General features: G+C 42.1%; 1 pseudogene; it reads left to right on the plus strand.

Annotated features, from left to right (window-relative positions):
- Positions 1-15,001: 15,001 nt before the first annotated feature.
- Positions 15,002-15,621, plus strand: LOC110324863 (annotated as a pseudogene).
- The last annotated feature ends 8,932 nt before the right edge of the window (positions 15,622-24,553 follow it).

Below are 24,553 nucleotides of genomic sequence, written 5' to 3' on the forward strand. Positions count from 1 at the left end.
CCCTGAAAGCCAGAAGAGGCAAGGAATGGATTTACACAAGAAGCCTTCAGAAGGGGTCAGGCCTGTTTATTCTTACAGGATTCATTTTTTATTTATGGCCTCCTAACCCACGGGAAGAGAGGTGGTGTGTGTTGCTGTAATGTCTAAAATCGGTTTGTGGTAGTCAGTTACATACAGCAGCAGCAGCAGGAAATTAGAATCAGAGCGTAAGAGGAGCATCCTTCCCCTCTGTTAGATTGGGGTGTTAGTCTGATGGCTGGGGAGGTAGCTCAGTTATAGCATACTTGTGTGGCATGCACAAAGCCCCAGAAGCATTTAAACTAAGCATGGTGGTTCAAGTTCGTAACCCCAGCACTAGGTACGCAGGAGCATAAGGATCAGAAACTTAAAGGCATTCTTGGCTATTAAGATTCCAGGCACAAGCAGAACACACACACACACACACACACACACACACACACACACACACACACACACACACTGCATCATTGACTTGCCAAGGTATCACAGTGCCTTGTAGGTACGACTTTCCCATATATATAATACATTCAAAATGAAGATACCCTACTTTTCTAAAAACCAATTCTTCCATTTTTCTACGACAGGGATCATCTTAAGATTTATCCTCTTGACATTCTGAACAGGCAAGTCTCCACCCTAATGCCCACTGTCCTCCAATGTTTTCAAAGGTTATATCCAGCAATGCTGACAGAATCTCCATGTCTGTTCATTGTCCTAGGATCAAGTTCACCTGGATTTGGAAGTTTACACTCAGGTAAAGATGATGCAGATCCTGAAATATGTCCCTACCTGACAATGACCCATCATATAACCAGTGGCCAGAAGGGAATCTCCAGATCCCTTCAGATTCACGGGTGGGGTGGGGGTGGAAGCATTACTGTTTTCTACTGTTTGATTTTTTTTTTCCCCATTTCATGAAGTTGCCTGTACTGGGTCATGTGCAGTGCCCAGCAATTTCAGAAACTGGCAGGCAATAACTTGTAATTGTGTAACATGATTATAAAAATAACCCTTCTGTTGGTTTTCCATGTCCAACTTGGATGTGATCATTTTCATTTTTATCTTACTACACTTTATTTTGGTATGCTTTGTTATCTCTTATAAGTCTGTTCTTTTCTAATGAGAGACAGGAAGGGAGTAGATCTGGATGGGAGAGGAGAGGAGAAGAGGGAGGAACTGGAAGGAACAGAGGGAGGAGAACCTGGAATCAGGATATATTATATGAAAAGAATATTTTCAGTAAAAGGGGAAAGTAGTGATCTATTGGTTTGATAGGCTGGGCATAGTTTTATTTTGGCACGAGGTGGCCTCTATTTACTTCCTTACTACTATTGAAAAGGAGAAATGCCAAGGCAGGCCCTAGGGTTTGTCACAATTATGAAACCCGTTACTAGTTTCTGGGATGTTTGACCTTTTATCTAAAGAAGAATGCAGAAAGCATTGTAGTATCTCTCTGATTCCATTTTCCCATACCCTTGGTATAACTTAGAGTTGAGAGGTAGTGATTTTACTCCCAGATCCAACAGTGCACTTGAATCTCCCACATGCATTGATCAGGGTGGACACATGACTTCATATTCACCAGCAGGGTGGAATTCCGGACATTTGCTAAATGGTTGACAGGGGAAAATTGTTGCCTCTTCTTTGCTGCTCTTGCTATCTATTAGCTGAAACACAAGCCAGTCTGAAGATAATCCACCCATGGGAAAGGCCGAACTACAGCAAGGCGGGGGAGGGAGGGAGGGAGGGAGGGAGGGAGGAGGAGGAGGAGGAGGAGGAGGAGGCGGAGGCAGCGGCTGTAGAACAGGGCAGGATCTAAATTCCATACAGCCTTTCTCAATTGAAGTTCTGCAGAAGGGAGCCCTAGCAGCCCTAAGCCATAGTCTATACTCAACAAGTGACCTTTGCTCTCATGCATGGTAGGTACCAGGCACTGTTCAAGGAAACAGTCATTCAAGCCACTGTCTCTGAAACTACTGTCTCTGCTCCATGCTCCACATGAGGGACACCAGTTGACAAAAACAGTGTGACTTTCCCATTAGATAAATGAAGATCTCATCGTTATTGTCTAAGCTGTGTTGTTACTTCTTGCCGTTGAAAGCATCCTAACTGATATTGAGACCGGCGTTCTTACGGAGACATGTCTCTCTCTTGTACTTCATCAGTTGGCTAGACTGCAATTTCCTCACCACGGTGGGAAAATCTAGGTCAGCAGATGCAGACTCCCTGCAGGTTATCTGAGGAATCTGCGATCTGTTGATTTGCTTCTCAGGCATCCAAACTATGCTGGACAATGCTAAGGGGGTTAATCCAGCAGAACGATTCAGCAATTATAAACAAATGTGTAACAATAGAGGCTGAAAACACATGGAGAAATGATCAAACCCAAGTGGGAAACAGAGAATTCAGCAATACAGTATGAATCATCATTACCTATATTTTACAGTTCTTACCACAGGAAGATTACAGTTGGGTTAACATTCAAAAATACACTAGTCATATTAGCAGCACATGCTACAAAATACACAATCACATAAGCGAATGCCTAGAATAATTATACTTTTGGATAAAAATCATAAGGAGTCAAGGGCACTTATACACTGTAAGGGAAGAAGTGTGCTAAATACTCAGTGCTGTTCTAGCCTCAGGAAAACAGTGCGAACACCCTAAGACTAGGAATAAGACAAGGACATCTTTACTCCTGCTGCTTAAAGCACTACAAGCAGCACGCTGTAGTGAGAATCCTGGAATTTTTGTTTCTTTTTACAAAAACACAGAAATATTCTAAGAATGTGCTTTTGTTTTAATCCCAGGTGCAGGAATGTGGGGTTGCTTTGGATTGTCCGCAGCAGCTGACTGTGATTTGCCTCATGCTCTAGCAGAGGTGTGGTTTTGTCAGCTGCAGATTGTGTGTTTGGAATCCTGGGAACTTTTCAGAGGGCATAAATATGCTAAGGCCCTGAGAGAGTCATGGTTGGTAGTTGGCAGTCATTCAGGGAGCTTGTCTGAGGTTTGTTAGTAGTTGGGCTCAAAGAAGAAACAAAGGAAAGAAACTAGATTCACTGATCTCTGTCTTTCTCTCTCCCTCTATCCGTTTTCTCTCCTATCTAGTGATAGGGGATGAAACTAGTGGGATAAAGGGTAGGAAAAAGAAGAACCCACAAGGGAGCAAAGACCAGCTGTAGCATACAGTGCATTCAGATATTTAAAAACTAAATAAAAGGCTCCCAGATCAGTGAGGATGAATTCCAACTAATTTTTTGATTGCAGATAAAATGATCTTATATATATATATATATATATATATATATATATATATATGGCCTGGGTATGATAGCACACACCTTTAACATCTTTGATTCCAGCATTCTGGAGGCAAAGAGGCAAAGACATGAATCTCTATGAGTTTAAGGCTAGTCTGGTCTAGATAGTTCCAGGCCAGCTAGGGCTGCATTGTAAGACTCTATTTTAAAAACAAACTGGCTGAACATAGTGGCACACCCTTAATCCCAGCCTCAGGAGACAGGCTGTGTAAGTTAGAGGCCAGTCTAATCTACAAAGTCCAGGACAGCCAGAGCTATTATACAGAAAAACCCCATCTCCCAGAAACAAACAAATAAACAAACAACAAACCCACCAAAGAAATTCACTTAAAAGTCACTCTAGGGGCTGGCAGATGACTCGGTAGTTGAGAGCACTTGGAGTTCTTACAGAGGAGAGGTCCTTGCTGGCATGGATCTGAAACCCTATTCTGTCTTCTCTAGATACCAGGCATGAGTGTGGCACAGAGGCGTACACACAGATTCTCACCCAAACATGTAGAGTAAAACCCAATACATCCTCCTTTTAAAGTTGCTAGAACTAATAAAGCTTCAGCAAACTTGCAGATAAAAGATCAGCATAAGCCGGGCGTGGTGGCGCACGCCTTTAATCCCAGCACTTGGGAGGCAGAGACAGGCGGATTTCTGAGTTCGAGGCCAGCCTGTTCTACAAAGAGAGTTCCAGGACAGCCAGACTATACAGAGAAACCCTGTCTCGAAAAACCAAAAAAAAAAAAAAAAAAAGGAAAATAATCAGGAGCAGATATAACTGAAAAATAATTTTAAACTTCTCTCTGAAAATTGTAAAACCTTGTGGAAACCAACGAAGAGACACCTGATAAAAAGAAGACGGGTTCGCTAAGCAAAACAAGCAGCAAGATGGCAACAGACCTAAATTAATCTACAGCATCATTAAAGCGCTATCACAATCTCACCAGAAAACATCTGAGAGAGAGCAGCACCGGAAGTCCTCCTGACTCTCCAGCTCTGTTTTAAAACTACTGTGGTAACCCAGCTTGGGAATGAAAAAGGAATAAATATTCCCCTCAGTGGAACGGAGCCTACTGACAGACGTACATAGCCATGACCAACTTGTTCCCAGCAGTGACCTCAAAATCACCGGATGAGAGAACAACCTCACAGCCAGCTGTAAGGCCAGTTCTAGGGGCCCAGTGGCCTCTGCTGGGCTTTAGAGTCACCTGCACGCATGGGGGTGCATGTGCAGACAAGCACTCATATACAGTAAAATAAATCTTTAGAAAAAGGAAACTAAGTCAAACCATGAAAAACATGAAGCTGAAAATCAGCAAAGCTTAGGATGTCTCAGGACTACAAAATTAATCTAAAAGTTGGTAGGACATAAATTTAAGACATGGCAGGGTAAAAGTTTATCATCGTTGATGATGCTTATTTTTATGAACCTTAAATGTTCTGAAAAGAACAAAGAGTAGTCTTTTTATTTAGCTAAGCATGTATTACTTTAAAAAAAGACACAGTAATAAAATTAAAGTAATTACCCAATATTATTCTGTTGCCAAATACAATGTTTGTTTTCATGCGGTTTGATATTTAACATAATTATAACATACTTTTTACGCAGATTTTTAAAATACTATTAGGATACTTCCTTATGACATGTTTCCTAGGAAAAATACACTGAAGCAGATTTCTCTGTACATAGAGGCTTACTATAGACTAAAAATGAAGAGTGTAGAAAACCAGATTTGCTAAATTGAGATGAACTGTGATGGCACTGTTAAAGGAGGACCTCAGCTACTCCCACTGGGAGTGGCCCCAAATTCTCTGTGTACCCTTACATTGACCAGTCATTGGATATGAGCTTCACATGGAGGGTGGGCATAAAGAAAGAACTTGACTCCGATGGGTGATGATTCCTGGAAAGGGTTTGCTTGGCATCATCAAGAAGTAGCCATTGTGACAGCTGGTGTGACGTGGGTGTTGGTTCTGAAGGGCGTGTGTGGACAGAACATCACATCACCCACCACACTGTTCCTCCTGCAGGACCTGATCCCGTTTGCTTTGTATTCACAGTCACACTGCAGGGTCTGGTAGACCCAGGCCTGTAATCTCTACTGCTTAGGAAGCCCAGGAAGGAGGAACATAAAGCCAGCCTGGGTGAATTAGTGAAGCCTGTCTCAAAACTTAAAAGTAAAACCAGGCCTGGGGATAGATCAATGGGAAGGCAGTGGCCTAATATGGCCCAATTATTGTGCACTTGAAACATCTTGGGACAAGCATCCTCTGGGTGGTAGTCTCTTACCGACAGAAATCTCCACAGTGACAGACAATCTTAAGGCTGTAACACATAGTCTCCATCTCCATTATTGCCCATTCTGGATGCTCCTTGTGTTTGCCAGGGCTTGTATAAATCATTTTTAAGTCCATTTTTTTCTGGTCCCTTAGTTCTTATTAATAACAACTCTGAGATTAATTAGTTATTATTAAATGCCTAGGCCATAAGCTTTGGCTCATTTTCTGACTAGCTCATAACTTACTTAACCCATTTAAACTATTTTATGTCTATCATGCGGTTAGCTATCTTTCCTTCACTTCTGTCCACTTCTTTCTTAGCATCTCTTCTGTCTGATGGTTTATGTCCCTCTTCTTGGTCTGTCTCCAAGCTTGTCTCTCTTGTCTCTCTTTATCTCTTACTATTTCCCAGAATCCTCTCTCTCCCTGTCAGTGTCCCACCTCCTATTTCTTACCTAAGCTCATTGGCCATCAACTTTTTTATTGACAGGTGATATTTATAAGAGATTCTTTCTGCAGGAACTTCCACTGGTCTAGGTGGTTTCTCTACAGGAACGACCCATTTCTTCATCACCACGCAGTCTAAACTCTCCTCGAAGCCAAGATCTGCCCTTTGCTCTCAATGTTAGGCTGCCTAGTGCTAAGAGATGCTTCAATGGACAATATGGAGTCCACCTCTCTTCCTCTCCATTGTAGCATCAGTCCTGCCTCTTGAAGAGCCTGTGCTTGTTAGAAGAACAATCCAAAGCACAGGTTTGCTCTGACTTTAGAGAAGCCAGCTCCCTAGAGCCCGTATTCTGCATTCCTCCTGACTAGGGAAGAGGTTTCCTATTATGATTATTGATATACTGTTGTATAGTGAACAAAGGCAATTCTTTCAAACTATACCCTTGAGATCTCTTTAACACAAGAACAACCAGAACATGATAGGATTGTAGCAGTGTGAAGAACTTCTCCAGATATGCCCAGCAAGGATGTTCTTGTTCATGTCAGTTATCTTATCTTTAGATGTAGTTGGTCATACTGTTTCTCCCAAATATTAACTCTTAACAGATCAGTAGGAAGTGGAATTACCTTTTATTCACATACCAATTTTCCCATAGTTAGAGTGAATATCTCTTTAGGCAGAATGCATCAGAAAAAGGCATTTGAGGGTATAATGCCTTGTCTGTGTCATTGCCACACTGGTTGTCAAAGATTTTGACTGTCACACTTACAGTTTGATAATTTAAAAGTAAACAAAACTGATTAGCATTTTGGCACCAAAGGCAAAGAATGAATCTGGAAGCTGTTCAGAAATCATTTGACAAAGTGTCTACCTCAAGTTCACCTCTGTTCCTAATTTAAGTGCTTTAGTACATGTGAACATCTGACTTTTTAAAACACAGATCGACTGTCAGCTCACCCACTTCATGTTATATCCAGCATTCAATGCTTAATTTCACATAACTTTGTCTTACATCTATCCCAATCATCAACTTAAAACAAAAACCAGTCTTGACTCTGGCTCCTACCCCCTATACCCCTACATTTTAAAGCAAATTTTTATATAAATGAGCTGATTGGGTAGACTATATAGAAATGGACAAATAGCTTTTTATCTGCTCTTTAAAACTATGTAGACATGCAGTAATCCAAAAAATATTAGCCAAATTATACAAGCCAAAGAACAAATAAAATTAAATTGGTTTTTTGAGATAATGGTGCATTTTAATAGTCTAACATAGTTTGTGTCTACTCAGCTGGGTTTATGGATTGAATTTATGGAGAAGCTGAAACAATGGAAGGAGCTGAGAATGAATCTGCAACTGCTGTCCTGTAGTTAGTACATGTTGCTTCACTGAACTTATCTGCTCCCCAAGACTTGTTGCTTTTCATGGGGGGGACGGGGCTAAGAGCCTAGCACAATGGCTTAATGATCACATTAAGCTAGGGAGGCCTGGCGGGGCAGGAGTGAACCTCCAACACTAATGCGGATAGGAGGATCCGGAGTGAGACTGAGGCCAGCCTGCACCACACAGCGAGACTGCCTCAGATGTGAGAAAAAACTAGCTGTGCGTTAAACACACAAATGTTCAGTTTTCATTGATCATCTGCTTCTCCACATTCTCTCTCTCTCTCTCTCTCTCTCTCTCTCTCTCTCTCTCTCTCCCTCTCTCTCTTCTCCACTTCCTCTTTTCTCCTTTGCCNCAAATGTTCAGTTTTCATTGATCATCTGCTTCTCCACTTTCTCTCCCTCTCTCTCTCTCTCTCTCTCTCTCTCTCTCTCTCTGCCTTTCTCTCTTCTCCACTTCCTCTTTTCTCCTTTGCCCTTCAGTGTTGATCACAGGAGACCTTCCAAGGTTCCCTCTTCAAGGAACCTTTAGCAGTGAATAAGAAGCAGCAGACTTCCACAAGGCCGTTTTTTTATATTCCTCCTCTTAATACCTTCCCACCAAACTCACAAAATGGTGCATTTACTTGACTCTATCCTGGTCACTATTACAAGGGTGTCCTGTGTCATTAAAATGAGAACCCATAACTGAAAACACTTCTGCCCTGGCATCAGTGATCTCCAAGAATCTGACCTTTCCTAGTTTCCAGTAGTCTGTATGGTGTATTGTCTGTCTGTTCAGTGTTAATATAAGTCTGAAAGACTAACTTCCCATTTCCAGAGACCTTGAAGGATGCTTCTCTAAAGAGGTGAGTCTCTATGTAAGCTTTCATAAAGTTCCCACAGACGTTCCTCCAGGCGGAGGGATGGAGTAGGCTGTAGGTTCACTACTATCAACAGAGTGATTGTTCTTGCAGAGCAGCAGAGTGGACTCAGGTGGAGTGAACACTCCTAAAAGACCTAATTTTGGGGGCACAGAGGACAAGATCAGTGAGCTCGAGTCTACCTTCCTCACTGTCTTCATTAGGGTTTCTATGGCTATGACAAAACACTCAGACCAAAAGCAAGCTGGGAGGAAAGGCTTATTCAGTTTCTGCTTCTGCGTCATAGTTCATAATCAAAGGAAGTCAGGACAGGAGCTCAAGCAGAGCAGGAACCTGAAGGCAGGAGCTGATGCAGAGGCCATGGAGGGGTGCTGCTCACTGGCTTGCTCCCCATGGTTTGCTCAGTCTGCTTTCTTATAGAACCCAAGACCACCAGACCAGCGATGGCACCACTCACAAAAAGCTAGGCCCTCTCCCATCAACCACTAACTAGGAAAATGGCCTACAGGCTTGCCTACAGTCCCATCCTATAGAGACATTTTCTCAACTGATTTTTTCCCCCTCCCAGGTGACTCTAGCTTTTGTCAAGTTGACATAAAACCAGCCAGCACACCCAACTTCTCCGGCTGTTGGGCTAAGTGATCTTGAACAAACTATTTCTTTTCATCTCCACTGCTTTATCCTTGGAATAAGCATAGTAGTATGGAAGCCACAGAGCAAAGTAAATGAAATAGTCTAAGCAGAGATCCAGATGGAAGCATTCATTAAATGTTGGCCACACCAAATGTTCCATGCCATTCTCTGAAAAGAAAAGACTATGCTTCACAAAATGAATGTTCTTAAGTGGCTACCCCAATACCACTCTCTAAATCTGAGAAGTTTGACCTGTTTCTCAGTTACCATGACAGGCTCCATCCACAGCACAGGACATGAGGTCATCAGTTCAAGCACGTGAACTGAACACCCACAGTACTGAGACGATGCTTATCCTTCAAAGGATTGAGTGTGAGAAACCTGCATTTTAATTGAAACGTATTTTAATGTATATACTCAATGTTATTTCCTGTTAAAATATTTTCAACACACTTAGGCTATTTTAAAATGGTATCATCTATACTTTAATATGTTACGTAATTCAGAACTGGTGAGATGGAGCTGCAGATAAAGGTGCCTGGAACAGCCTGAGTCTGATCATCTGGCTGAGAAAAACGACTCCCAAGAGTTACCCTCTCATGTCCATGTTTGTACCTCCAGCTCTAGGTGATCCAATGGCCTCTTCTGAACCCCGTGGGCATCTGCATGGTGTGTCTTTTCCAACCCCCATTTACACCGAGTTAAAAATAAAACATCTTTAAAAAACATACCTGAAGATGCTCTAGCCAATCCGGCACGGCAAATTTGGGTCCGGCAGACCCAAATGGAGACCTTACTCCATTCCCCACCCCACCCCCATTCCCTCTGCCTTGCTAAAGCCCATTAAATTACATTCCTAAACTACCCACCAAGGTCTGTCCCCTTGTTTGGCCACTTTCTCCTCCTTAGGCTGACTACCAAGGTCTAGCTATCAAAGTATTGAAATCCAGCAATCAAAAATCCCCTTTGGCTCACCTAATTATCATGCCCAATTAAAATTAAACACTTCATGCTAACATAGTTTCCCCTCTTACCTTTATAAACTACTATTTGCTTTTGAGCCATGTCTGTCTTCTCTCTATCCCGAGGCCATTCTTCATCCTCTGGGGCAAACAGCACCCTACCCCTTTCCTTGCCCCCTTTCTCCCCTCTCCCTCATCTCTCTCTCCTTCTCCCAGTCTCTGTCTCATCTCTTTGTCCCTTTGTCCCTGCCCTCTGTCTCTCTGGGCAAATAAATCTCCTTTGTGCTGAGAACTTGGTCTTGGGGTGTCTTGAGCCATCTCCAAGGTTCCCTATAAAACCTTACCAAGTAAATGGTAAGAGAAAAGCTGCTCTCGATAAGGACATTAAAACGTTTAAAGATTAATGCACCCTAGGTACCAATGTCTACAAGTGGTTCATAAGTTTCCAGCTTTGAAAGTTGTTGTATTTGATAATGGAGCCATCTTGTGGAAAAATAGCAGTATTTCAGGCACTTAAATTATAACCATCCTGGTAGGAGATGTTCTAGATATGTGTGCCCTCCCTTTAGTTATATGACAATTAAAACAATGAACTCCAAGCAATTGAAAAAGTACCAGGAGTCTCACACTGGTGCTGCCTGGAAGGGAAGCCTCTCTCCTGGAAAGAAATTTCACAGGGCTCTGCAAACTCGCCAGACCACCTTAGAGGGAAGACTGATGGGCATGGGCAGGGCCAGGACTGCATAGTTATGGATAACTTTCACCTTCTAGTTACACCTAAACCCAAAGATAGACTTAGTGGTCAACGATCTACGTTCTTCTCTTCCCAATGTGCCTGCATCGGAGAAATCTCCCTTCTCTGCTTTTCACTGTGAATCGTCAGTTTAATCGCCCTCCTGAGACCAGGTTGCTGAACCTAGCATGACAGGGCTGCCTGAGGGTAGGCTACAACCATGGCAGCTCTGGGAATAGTCCTCTTCCTCCAGGACAGTGTCAAAGGTGAGTAGATTTGAAAGGATGAAGTCTGGGTTGTCTGTAGAGATCTCAGTGTTGTGTGTGTGTGTGAGTCCCAGTACATTAGACAGACGCCCTCTGGTGAAAACGCTGGCCACTGCAGGACATTTAAATCAGGGAGTCTCAGGAGGGTGGGGGAACCTGTCTGGTCCACAGATGGTAAAGACGGGTGTGGTAGCAGGCGGTGTGGTACGCAAGGAAAGGAAGCTACGAAAATGAAGAGAACTCTGTGGATGTCTGACATTTCTCCAGTGCGGGTTCAGCACAAGTATAAACCTGTCAGAAAGAGAAGAGTCCCCAAGTTTAAGTGACAACTCCTATGTCCACCTGGAAGACTCCATTTTTAAAGAACCAAGAAAACAAACCCCACATTTCAACCTTTTCTCTTTTTGTAATTCTCCCACCTTTAAAATTATGCTTTTTAGCCAGGCAGTGGTGGCGCACGCCTTTAATTCCAGCATTTGGGAGGCAGAGGCAGGTGGATTTCTGAGTTTGAGGCCAGCCTGGTCTACAGAATGAGTTCCAGTTCCAGAATCTTGACACAGAGAAACCCTGTCTCAAAAACAAAAACAAGAACAAAAACAAAAAACAAAAACAAACAAAAACAAAAAATTATGCTTTTCATAGTGCTTTATTTTTATTTTTAATTTTTATGTTTTTACTTTTACTTCTTNGGTTATACTTAACAATTTTGATTACTTTTTTCACTATTGGGGAACTGTGTGTGTGTGTGTTTTAAACTCTATTGCTTTTTGCCCTCTCTCATCTATAATATTCTTTGCCTTTTCTTTCCATTTAGTATTGCTTTCATTTTCTCTTTCTTTGTCTCCTTTTATTTCATTCATTTGCTTCTCTATATTTACTGTGTATAGCACATACTACATTATTTTAATCATTTCTGGTCTAAGGTCATCAGTGGTATAAGAGTTTGATTTAATCAATAGTTCTATTGACTTTTATCGTGATTGGTTTCCAAGGGCACAGAACATGACAGAATATATAATCAACTTGGCATTAGAAAGTTTCCTATTAACAAGAGAGACATGAGGAAGTTTCCTTATAATGGCAGGCTAGCCAGGTAATTGTTACCTAGGTCATTTTACCGAGGCCTTAACATCCCATCTAGGCCTTACTATATTATCTAGACCCTAACAGGTTCAACATACATATACCAAAAAAATGTTTAATACATTAGAAGACTTAGGGACAGAATTTTCATGGTCACTTCAATAGATGCAGATTTTAGTTTTCTGTTTTTTATTGGCGGTGGTGGTTTTTGTTTTGTTTTGTTTTGTTTTGTTTTCAAAGTTCAGCATCCCCTGAGTCTGTGGAAGGGACTGCAGGTACCATGATGGACCACAACTGTGACAAGAAGAAGCCTTCGAAGCAGCCCAAGAAGCAGGCCAAGGTGAATAATCTGGAATCTTGTCACAGTCTGCTATCTTGGCTGGACTGTGAATTTCATATCACTCATTTAAAAGGGAAAGAAGAAATCAGCATCCTTTTCTGGTAAAAGCCCCCCCTGGGGGGGGCGTCAGGAGGGGGAAAACTGGGACTAGAAAGGGACATACCTTAACGTAACAAAAGACCTAACTCTAGTCTATTCAATGTGGGAAAGCTGAAAGCATTTCCTGTGCGATGAAAACAGACAGAAGCATTGATCAGCACAATAAAGCAAGAATAAAAGAGGAAAGGAAAATCTAAAATACTCTTGCTTGTACACGACACAATTATATGCTTAAGAGACCCTAAAACTTCCACCAGAAAACTCTGATAAGATCTGATACGCATCCTAGGAAAGTAAAGCAAGCTATACAGTAAAACTACAGCATCTGAAACTTTCTTATAAACAAGTAACAAAATTGCTGAGCGATAATAGCTCTAAAAAATATTTAGGAATATCAAAGATGTGAAAGACGTCCCCAATAGAAATCTGAAAGCACAGATAAAAGGAATAGAAGATGATACTAGAGTTTGTAACGACCTCACAGCTCAGCAGAATTAATACTGTGAAAATGGTGACATTATAAAAGACAATCTACAAACACAAAGAAATCTCTATCAAAATTCCAGTGGCCTTCTGCAGAGACCTAGGAAGGAAAATCCTAATGAAGTACAAAGGACAAAATATCACAACTCCTGAGCTCAAATTATACTACAGAGCCATAGTCACAGAAACATGGTATTTGTTGCAGGATATATGGTCACACCTAGAACCCAGAGATTGTGTTATCTACTGGAAAAACCTGTTTTTAGTTGTGGTGTGTCCAGCCTTATCAGACACCTTTCATCTAAGAGTTTTCTTCTTAAATATTGTAAACAAGATTAAATAACGTCAACCATAGGTCAGGAGGCAGAGTAGGCAACTAGTTGACAGGAAGTGAACATAGGATTATTAAGACAAAACTATAGAGAGTAAGGGGGAGTCAGGAGGTCTGATAAATACACAGGAAGTGGAAAGGGAGGGACACTCAATTTGAGGGAGGTTTTAAAAGAGAGTGTAAGAGAGGGGATTTGAGCTGGGACATCAGCTGAGAAGGAAAGTCCCCCCCTTCTTATCTAAATAAAAAAGGATTTTAACTCTAACACAGTAAAACTCTTTACAACAATGAAGCTGTTTCTACCAGGCTTTCCACAATGTCCAGCTTGGTTGTATTTGGCAGATTTAAGATTAAGTGTCTTTGAGTTCAAGGTTCTGTAAAATGTTCATGTCCGTCCAATGTGAACTCAGCAATTTGAATGTCCCAAGCAGGGTGTAGACCAAAGTTGATCTCTGCGTGGTGTTTGTCAGCTCAGTGGCAATCCTAGCTAGGTAGAACACAGCAATCAAAACCCAAAGATGTTCACTGTCTTCACAGAGCCTGGCAGCAGAAGCCGCACGGGGCAGTCTTCACCAAGAGCACCTTGCAATTTTAAACATATGTACTAAACACAAAAGCACCTAAATTCCTAAAAGCACCATTACAGTTAAAATCCCATATTGACGTCCACAGAGTGAGGGTGAGTACCTTCAATACCCCCACTCTTGTCATGAGACCCGTGATCCACGCTAAAGAGAAATGCTGGAGTTAAATAACATAAGAATTAAATGAGTCTAGTAGTTACAAAACATTTCATCTAAACACAAGAGAATATAGCTTCTTACTAGCAACCCACAGAACTTTCCTCAAAATTGACTTGGAAACAAAGCAAATCTCAACCGATATAAGAAAATTTAAATAACACCCTATATCCTATCTGTCCACCATAGATTAAAGCTGGATATCAACAATAACAGAAAGTCCACAAACTCATGGAAATAGAACAACTCACTACTGAATGAGAAATGGTTCAAGACAAATTAAGATGATAAAAGCATTGGGGAATTAAATGAAAACACAGCATATGCAAACATATGGGACATAATGAAGGCAGTTCTTTTTTTTTTTTTTTTTTTTTTTTGGTTTTTCGAGACAGAGTTTCTCTTGTATAGCCTTGACTGTCCTGGAACTCAGAAATCCCCCTGCCTCTGCCTCCCAAGTGCTGGGATTAAAGGCATATACCACCACTGCCCGGCATGAAGGCAGTTCTAAGAGGCAAGTTCAAACTACTAAGTGCCTACATAAGAAACAGGGAAAGAGCTCATATTAATAACTTAACAGCATACTGAAATCTCTAAAACAAAAAGAAGAGAATACTTGAAAGGAGTAAGTAGGTAGCAACAAATAGTAAAATTCAGGACTGAAATCAATAAAATAAAATCAAAAACTTACAAAGAATCAATGAAACGAGGAGTTAATTCTTTGAGAAAATCAATAAGATTGATAAATCATAAGCCAAAGTAAAAGTATCTTTCAAGTTAAAGAGAAGATCCAAATTAATAAAATTAGAGATGAACAGAAGAACATCACAACAGACACCAAGGAAATCCAGAGAGTCAAAATGACATACTTTAAAAATCTATTCTTTACTGAACTGAAAAACCTGAAAGAAATGGATATATTCCTTGACATATACAACTGTCCAAGGTTAAATCAAGATCAGATAAGCAATTTAAACTATTGAAAGACCTCCAAAAGGCGCTGTGAGCAATTCCAGAAGAAACAGGAGTGCGGCGTGAACATGGGGAAGCAAAAGAAAACAAGGAAATATGCGGCTATGAATCGAATGCTTAGTCTTAGAGACGAGCGACTTAAAGAAAAAGATAGGTTGAAGCCTAAGAAGAAAGAGAAGAAAGATTTGAGCTCCCTGAAGGAAAGAGAAGTCCCCCAGCATCCTTCCTGCTTGTTCTTCCAGTATAATACACAGCTGGGTCCACCTTACCACATACTTGTCGATACCAACTTCACCAACTTTTCCATTAAGGCCAAACTGGACTTAGTGCAGTCAATGATGGACTGTCTGTCTGTATGCCAAGTGTATCCCTTGTATAACTGATTGTGTAATGGCTGAAATTGAGAAATTGGGACAGAAGTATCGTGTAGCACTAAGAATCGCCAAGGATCCACGGTTTGACTGATTGCCGTGCACACACAAAGGAACCTACGCTGACGACTGCTTGGTACAGAGAGTAACTCAGCACAAGTGTTACATTGTGGCCACAGTTGACCGTGACCTCAAACGAAGAATCCGGAAGATCCCTGGAGTCCCTATCATGTACATTTCTAACCACAGATACAACATCGAGCAGATGCCAGATGATTATGGGGCCCCTCGCTTCTAATTCTCACGCCACAGACTGCCTGCCATTCTTGGACCATCTCTCTCTTGTCAGTTAATTAAACACACTTTCTGATTTTTTTTTTTAAAAAAAAGAAAGGAAAAAAAAAAAAGAAAGACCCCAAAAGTGAGGACTCCTCCATGTTCTGACTCAGGAGAGGCAACACCCCAAATCACTCACAAGAAACTGCCTTGATGCAAACTGCAAGAGGACCTTTTATTCCAGGCATGCTCTGGGCCCCACAGTCGTACACCACACAGGGGTAGAGGACTGTGGACCCCGAGTAGCTGGGAAAGGGGGTATTTAAAGGAAAAAACCACAACCCAAGGAGGTAGGGAGGGCATTATTAGAAAGTGCCGAAAATACCAGTGAAAAATCAGAAGGGGGTACTAAAAATCACAAGGAGAAACTCCCCGATTCTCAAGATTGTTCACAAGATTTTAATCTAACTTTTGTGGTCGGCCAGTTCCTGGAATAGGGTCACTGAACTGGCTAACCTACATTCTTGGTGCTAGGGCGTCTGAATTTTTCCTGGTCTTTCACTATTATCCAAAGTGAAATAGAAGCAGTATTTAAAATCTCTCAAAAAAATGAAAAAATAAAAATAAAAAAAGCCCAAGGTCAGATTGATTCAGTGCAGAATCCTGTCAGATTTTCAAAGAAGAATTAACCCCAATATTATGAGGTTACAATTTCCCTGCTACATAAAACCACATGAAAACCCAATAAAGAAAGAAACTTACTGTCTTAGTTAGGGTTTTACTGCTATGAACAGACACCATGACCAAGGCAAGTCTTATAAAAAAACAACATTTAATTGGGGCTGGCTTACAGGTTCAGAGTTTCAGTCCATTATCATCAAGGTGGGAGCATGGCAGCATCCGGGCAGGCATGTCACAGGCAGCTCGGAGAGTTCTACATCTTCATCTAAAGGCTGCTAGTGGAAGACTGACTTCCAGGCAACTAGGATGAGGATCTTAAGCTCACACCCACAGTGACACACACACCTACTCCAACCAGGTCACACCTATTCCAACAAGGCCATATCTCCAAATGGTGCCACTCCCTGGTCCAAGAACATACAAACCATCACACTTACCAACCAATTTTCTTTANGAACATAGATGCAAAAATNCTCAATANAATATTTTCAAACCACATACAAGAACAGTTCAAAAAGATTATTTATCATAATCAAGTAGGATTCATCCCAGAGATGCAGGGAAGTTCCAACATATATAAATAAAAAAAACACAATCCACTATATAAACAGACTTAAAGACAAAACATACATGTTTATCTCATTAGCTGGAAAAGAGGCCTTTGATAAAACCCGACATCCCTTAATGATAACGCAACTCCTGGATTACTGATGCTAGAGAGACTTCAGTGTTGTGTACAAACAGTTTGCCTCTGCGTTCCCCGCTTCCCACCCCCACCCCCACACCCCCTAGAAGCTCCCATCCTCCCTCCAGCACCAGGCAAGCACCATAGCAGACAGGTGGCTTCTGTGCTGTGTCCTCCTGCAGCAAGCCTGTCCTCCCTCCCCCTCTCCTGGCCGCTCCCCTAGTGTTAGAATGGCACTACCCATAAAACTCCCCCTTAATGAGGACATTCTGAGGAGACAGCTGGAGAAGACATATTCCCCTACCCCCTGTCCTCCTGATAAGATGCAGAACTCTCCAGGTACCTGTCCTTGAGACCTTAGAGAAATAACAAGCTCAAGGGAGATTAGGGCCTCACGTTTAAATCATGGAGAAAAGGTAATCGGGGTCATGTCACAGCCAGTTACGACTGGCCATAAAATTAGTCCCTGAACAGACACCCATTAACCCCCTCTCCTGCTTCAGTGCCCTTCCACCAAGTGACTACAGCCCTCTGCTCCCCTTTCCTGTGAACACTCACGGGATTCCTAACTATGCTGTATATAAACCCAGTGTTTTCTGGACTCAGGGTTGCTTGCCAGCATTCACGCAGTGAGTGAGAGGCAGACAATCCGAATTCAAACTTGAAACAATAAAAAGACTCTTTTGAGTTGCAGCAGACTTCAAAATTCTTGGTCTCCTCTGGGTTTCCCGCAGACTCAGTACACAACAATAAATGTCTTGGGGAGACTAGGGATACAAGGGACAAACTTCAACATGACAAAGGTGATATACAATATACAATATACAATATGTGCACGATCAACATCCATGTAAATGCAGATAAACTCAAGGCATTTTCACTAACATCGGAGACAATACAAGAATGTCCACTCTCTTTATGTCTCTTCAGTGTAGTACTTGGAATCTTAGCAAGAGCAATAAGACAACTGAAGGACATCAAGGGGATACGGATAGGAAAGGAAGAAGTCAAAGTACCCTAATTTGTAGGTGATTTGATTTTATACATTAAAAACCATAAAAATTCCACCAGGAAACTTCTACAGTTGGTAAAGTTATTTGGTAAAGTACCAGGGAACACCATTAATATACAAAAATATCTGTAGCCTTCTGATATAAAACTGACAAACAGACTAACAAAGGGAAACACCTTTCACAGTGGCCTCAAAAAATAAAAAAGAAAGGAAAAAGAAAAAAAAAGAGAAAAATACATATCCTCAGAACTCTAACCAAACATGAAAGGCTTGTTTAAGTAAAACGTTAAGACACTGAAGAAAAAAATTGAAGAAGATATCATTAGATAGTAAGAACCCTCGTGCTTATAAATTGGTGGGAGTAACATACTGAAAAGTGGTTATCCTACCAAAAGAAATTTAAAGAGCCAATGTAATACCATCGAAATTCCAATATAATTCTTCCCAGAAATTGATAGGACAATTTTTATCCTGTGTAGAAGCCCCAAAACCCAGGATAGAAAAACATAATCCTTAATAATAAAAAAACTTCTGGAGGTATCACCACCCTAGATTTCAAGTTCAACTGCAGAGCTATTTGTAAAAACAAACACATTGATCAACGGAATAAAAAACCCAGACTTAAGTCCACATACCTATGAACGCCTGATTTTTTTTTTTTTTTTTGGTTTTTCGAGACAGGGTTTCTCTGTATAGACCTGGCTGTCCTGGAACTCACTTTGTAGACCAGGCTGGCCTCGAACTCAGAAATTTGCCTGCCTCTGCCTCCCGAGTGCTGGGATTAAAGGCGTGCGCCACCACGCCTGGTCTGAACTCCTGATTTTTGACAAAGAATTTAAAAATATATTTTGGAAAAAAAAAAAAAAAAAAAAAAAAAAAAGAGCTGGCGCTTTCTGACTAGCACTCAAGGCAGCGGAAAGTACTCTGCGCACTAACAGAGGAGAAAGGTGAACACAAACTCAGCTACAAACCCTTCTTAGTCAGTGATCTGTGGCTGTGAAGAGACACCGTGATGAAGCAACTCAGCAAAGAAAGCACTGGATTGGGGCTGGCTTACAGTTTCATCATGGTGGGGAGCATGGTGATACACAGGTGCTAGAGAAGAAGGTGAGGGTTCTACATCCAGAGTCTTCAGACGGCAGGAAGAGAGAGACTCTGGACTTGGAATGTGGTTTTTGAAACCTCAAAATCCACTCCTAATTACATACTTCCTTCAATGAGGCCACACCTCCTAATCCTTTCAAAAAATGCTACTCCCTGGTGGCCAAGCATTTGAATCTAGGAACCTATGGAGGTCTTTCCCATTCAAATCCCCACACTCTCTGATTTACGAAGCTCACCTGCTTGCAAGGTATAACAGTGCAAAGATGGCCCAAAACTTGTAGGAGCAACCAACTGCTATCTGATTGGATTTAAGGGATCACTCCATGAGATGGGACCCATCCCTGACACTGCTTGGGTGGTCAAGAACATGGAGCTAGATAGGCCATGCACCTAGCAGAAACCCAAATACTATTGTTTTGCTAAAGCAATATAGCAATAAAATTACTCCTAATGATTTTGCGGTACCCGTAGATCTGTGTCTCACTGAGACATCATCAGAGTAGATGGGAACTAATACAGAGACCCAGGACTGGACAACGTGCAAAGAGTAAGAGTCCTTGGAACGCTCAGTCCCAAGTGGAATGACATCATCAAACTTCAGGTCTCGGGGAGCTGTGCAGAAGAAGAAGCAGATAGTAAGAGCCAGAGGGGATGGAGGACCCGGAGGAAACAGTGTCTTTCAGACACCACAGAACTGAAACACATACAAACTCTCAGAGAGGCTGTGGCAGCAAGCACAGGCCTTGCACAGGTTAAACTAAAGCCAGGTAGAGTCCCAGTGCAGAGGAGGGGAAGGGGGCATGCGCTCCCATCCCCAACCAAGGAGCTGTTTCCACTAACAACCAATTGCCAAGGAAAAATCAATTTTCTCCAAAGGATGCTCACTGGCATTTAAACCACACGTAAGAATAAGTCCCATGCCCAGCAGTAGATGGCCATCATAAAACAAAATCTCAGTGGTAGTTTTGTATAGTTTTTGCTCCATATTGTTTTGTTTCTTGTACTTTCTTCTTTTAGTTCTGCTTTATTGCATGGTTTACTTGCCTGTTTATTCCCTAAATGGAGAGATTGGTGGTCCAGGGTTGGATGGAAGGGGAGGTGAGAAAGATCTATCCGGAGATGGGGGAGGGGAAGTCATGATCAGAATACAGTATATAAAAACTCTTTTCTATTAGAAAAGAAGCAAGCCAGTGGCAAATGCTGTCAAGAATTCAGGGAGAAAGAAACCATCAAACACTACTGGTCGCAATGGAAACTAGTTCAGCTACTCACTATGGCGTGTTCTTCAGAAAACTAAAAATGGAACAACTATGACCCAGCTGCACCACGCTCTGGTATTTACGTGAAGGAATCTAAGTCAGGATTCTAAAGAGGCACTTACAAATCCATGTTTATTATGTTAGTCACAACAGCCAAGAGATAGAACCAGTGGAGATGCCTATTAACAGGTGAATGGATAAAATATGGTACCTCTACTCAGTGGAGTTTTACTCAGGGACATAGACTAAAATTATATATTTTGCAATTTTATGGATGAAGCTGCAAGTCATGTTAAGGGAGATAAGACAGACTCAGAATGACAATGGTTAGGTTTTCTCCCACATAAATACTCTAGATAAGACAGTATCATACGTACATGACATGAAAGTAGAAGGGGCACTATTTGTGGAGGGGGAAAGGGCACAAAGAGAGCATGGAGAGCGGTGCAAGAGGATTGTGGAAAGGGAAAAACGGAAAAAGAAGTGTGGCATGTTCTCTTGGGCAGCCCGAGCTACTGGGGGGTGTAAACCAGAGACTCAAAGAGAAAGGGGGAAACACACTTCTTCATGGGAGTTTCCCATGAGCCTAGGCATAGAAGCTGCTCGTGACTAGAACAAGTCACAAGACCAGGGAAAGGCTGAAGGCTGACAGATAGACAGCTGCAGAGTACGTGGGAGTTCCAGCAGGGCAGAGAGCACCTCAAACATGTGCTTCTGGTGAACGAGCCTCCCACCATCGGAGTAACAGCCATGTCCTAAAAGACCCAGAACACTGTTTGGACATTAAAAAGAAAAAAGAAAAAAAAAACTAAAACAACAAACTCACACGGGAACTTTCAGACCATCCTAGGGAACAACTAACTGTCAAGATCATCTGTTAATTGAACAGGAGCAATGCACAGGACAGTATAATTGACAAGCTTTTATGTACTGAAGCGAAATGATTAAAGAAATATTACCTTTGACTGCATAAATAAATAAAAATTAGTAAAAATCTTTGCCTAAGGGGACTGAGGACGGGAGGTTGGTCTGGAATTCACTCTGTAGACCAGACCTGGCCTCAAACCCGGAGCCTGCCTCTGCCTTCTGAGTGTTGGGATCAAAAGCATGCACCACCATGCCCAGTCTAAGCCCAGGTTTTAAAGAAACCAAACAATACAAAAAACTAATTTTTTGAACATATTTTTGATGGCTACACTGAAGGTATCCAGTCCCTTCATAGGACGTTTCTGTCGTTCTCCAATCCCAGGTATGCTTTATACATTTTTGGTTTTGTGACTTTCTCATGGTGCATCTATTGTGTTTGAAAGTAGGACATTTAGACACAGTCAGGAAGCAAGAGTCGTTTGAATCCTGGGAAAAATCCCGCAGCAGCTCTGAGCACAGGCTCTGGCCACACTTACCCAGGGCTCATCGCTGCTTGCCAGTTTATTTAGTAACGCTCTAGACTGCTGGACACAGGCTTTTTGCCCTGCTGTGTGAAGCCTCAGCTAATATTCCTCAGCACAGCCTTGAGTGTGCCCAGTCCCCTAGGTGACAGAGGTCTTGGTAAGGATCTCTGTCCCTTTACCTGATCACACCTAATGACTCAGTGTCACTGACTTTAATAATTGCTCTAGTGTTATCATTTTGTTTTGGTTTTGAGGCACAAATGGCTCCAACAATCTGAATGCACAGAAGTTTACTTGTGACCGGTCATGAGGTGATTGCTCTAACCAACTGGGGTAGCCCCCAGGAGGGCTCTTCTTATGCACCCTTGCCCCTAGTTCTCTGATAACTTTGCCGGCCAGTGATTTATCTTTGAGGAAGCTTTTGGTTTACCTCAAAGCTCATTGGTTTTAAGAATGCCCTTAGACTTAAACTACCTGCCTTCATTCTGCCTCTAATAATGGTAATTCCTTCAAAGAGACCTTCAGGGCTCTGTGTAGAAAGCCTGACTTTCTCCCTGGATAAGCTCTCTGCTCCATGGTGCTGAAGCTAGGGCAGGCAGAGCAGTAGCTTGCTCTCTCTACAGGGAAACCTTACTTAAACATCTGCATAGTAAAAGCAGTCTCCAGCCTACCTGACTATTTGCCATAGCGCGACTGAGGTAAAACATCTGCCCTGTGAGCTTGGAGGTAGAAGAGGAGAACTAACTTTGTGGCTGCATTCACCAGAAATTTGGTTCATTGGATAGCATGAAACAGCTCCTGGTATTCCCTTTCCTGGAAATTATCATAGTAATTAACATAGTAATTCCAGGAGCTGGGAGATCTGAGAGCTATGCACTCGTAGACATTTCTATCTGGGGTAGGCAGAATGTCTGTTAAGCTGCTCTGACAGCAGGGAAATGTTGGGACATAATTCAATATTTTTCTCTCATTTCAGTAAGCTTTCTGTAATTAACATCTGTGATAGTTTGTATATGTTCAGCCTAGGGAATGGCACTCATAGAAGGTGTGGCCCTGTTGAAGTATGCATGTCACTGTGGGTGTGTGCTTAAAGACCCTCTTCCTAGCTCGCTGGAAATTAGTCTTGTACTAGCAGCCTTCAGATGAAGATGTAGAACTCTCAGCTCCTTCTCCAGCACCATGTCTGCCTGGACGCTGCCATGCTCCCACCTTGCTGATAATGGACTGAACCTCTGAACCTGTAAGCCAGTCCCAAATAAATGTTGTCCTTTATAAGACTTGCCTTGGCCATGGTGTCTGTTTACAGCAACAAAACCCTAACTAAGACAATATCCCATCTTCTGTTATGTCCTTATGTCAAAACAACAGAATTCGGGGCTGAAGTGGGGATGACTATGCAGCCACTATGATGGAAAGGCCAGAGACAGAGTGACGGATGCCCAAGACACCAGTGTGGATGGATGACCAATGGGGAATGATGTCTACCAGGTCTTGACATTGAACTCCCTATGCTGACATCTGAACTACTCTTTCAGGCAGAATAAAGAATTAGAGAAAACATTGAGTTGCAGAAAAATGACTTTCTTGTGTCCCTAAACCTGTAGATTATGAATTTGATCAACTATAAAATGATAGACAATTCTTTTGATGAATTTGTTGGATGAGAGAAAGGAAAAAGAGAGGAGAGAGAGAGAGAGAGAGAGAGAGAGAGAGAGAGAGAGAGAGAGAGAGAGAGAGAGAGAGAAGATAGTGCACCCATTTGAATGAGAATAGTTTCCATAGGTTCATAAGTTTGAATATTTGGTTTCCAGCTGGTGGAAATATTTGGGAAGGATTAGTAGATATGGCCTTGTGGAAGGAAGTATGTCACTGGGAATGGGCCTTAAAATTTCAAAAGCCTACAGCCACCCCCCAGTAAGCTATCTCTGTTTCCTATTGGTGAATTAGGGTACAAGCTCTTTCCCAACTTCTGCTTCAGCACCATGCCTACTTACTGCCACATTCCCCAGGATGGTCATGGGTTCTAACCCTCTGGAACCATGAACCCCACATTAAACTCTTCCTTTTATAAGTTGTGTTGGCCATGGTGTCTTATCGAACCAAAATCAAAGTAACTAAGATAGATGGGAAACCTGTTCCCCCTCTCATGCGAGAGACAGAATGTGCCTGGAGCACTCGTGAGGGGATCTGGTGGGCCAGGAAGGCTGAGGATACCACAGGAGGGACTGGTTGAGAGGACGAGATTCCTGAGGTGACGATGGGACCTGGCGTCTAGAGAATGCTGTAAGTCCAGGCTAGCTTGTTCCTACCCTGGTGACTGAAATATCAATCTATGTGTGTATGTGTACTAGTGTATGTATATACACACATGCATACTTGTTTGTAAAGTAGGAACAACGGTCATCCAACAAGCTGCCAGGGCTGATGAAATGTTCGAGAGTACATGGCGGCTCACAAATGCAGTCAGAAAGGGTTTGTCTTAGTCAGGGTTTCTATTCCTGCACAAACATCATGACCAAGAAGCAAGTTGGGGAGGAAAGGGCTTATTCGGCTTACACTCCCACATTGCTGTTCATCACCAAAGAAAGCCAGGACTGGAACTCAAGCAGGTCAGGAAGCAGGAGTCATAGAGGAATGTTCTTTACTGGCTTGCTTCCCTGACTTGTTCAACCTGCTTTCTTATAGAACCCAAGACTACCAGCCCAGAGATGGTCCCACCCACAAGGGGAACCTCCCCCCTTGATCACTAATTGAGAAGAATGCCTTACAGCTGGATCTCATGGAAGCATTTCCCCAACTGAAGCTCCTTTTTCTGTGATAACT

This window comes from Mus pahari, chromosome 7 (assembly GCF_900095145.1).
Source record: "Mus pahari chromosome 7, PAHARI_EIJ_v1.1, whole genome shotgun sequence".
NCBI lineage: Eukaryota > Metazoa > Chordata > Mammalia > Rodentia > Muridae > Mus > Mus pahari.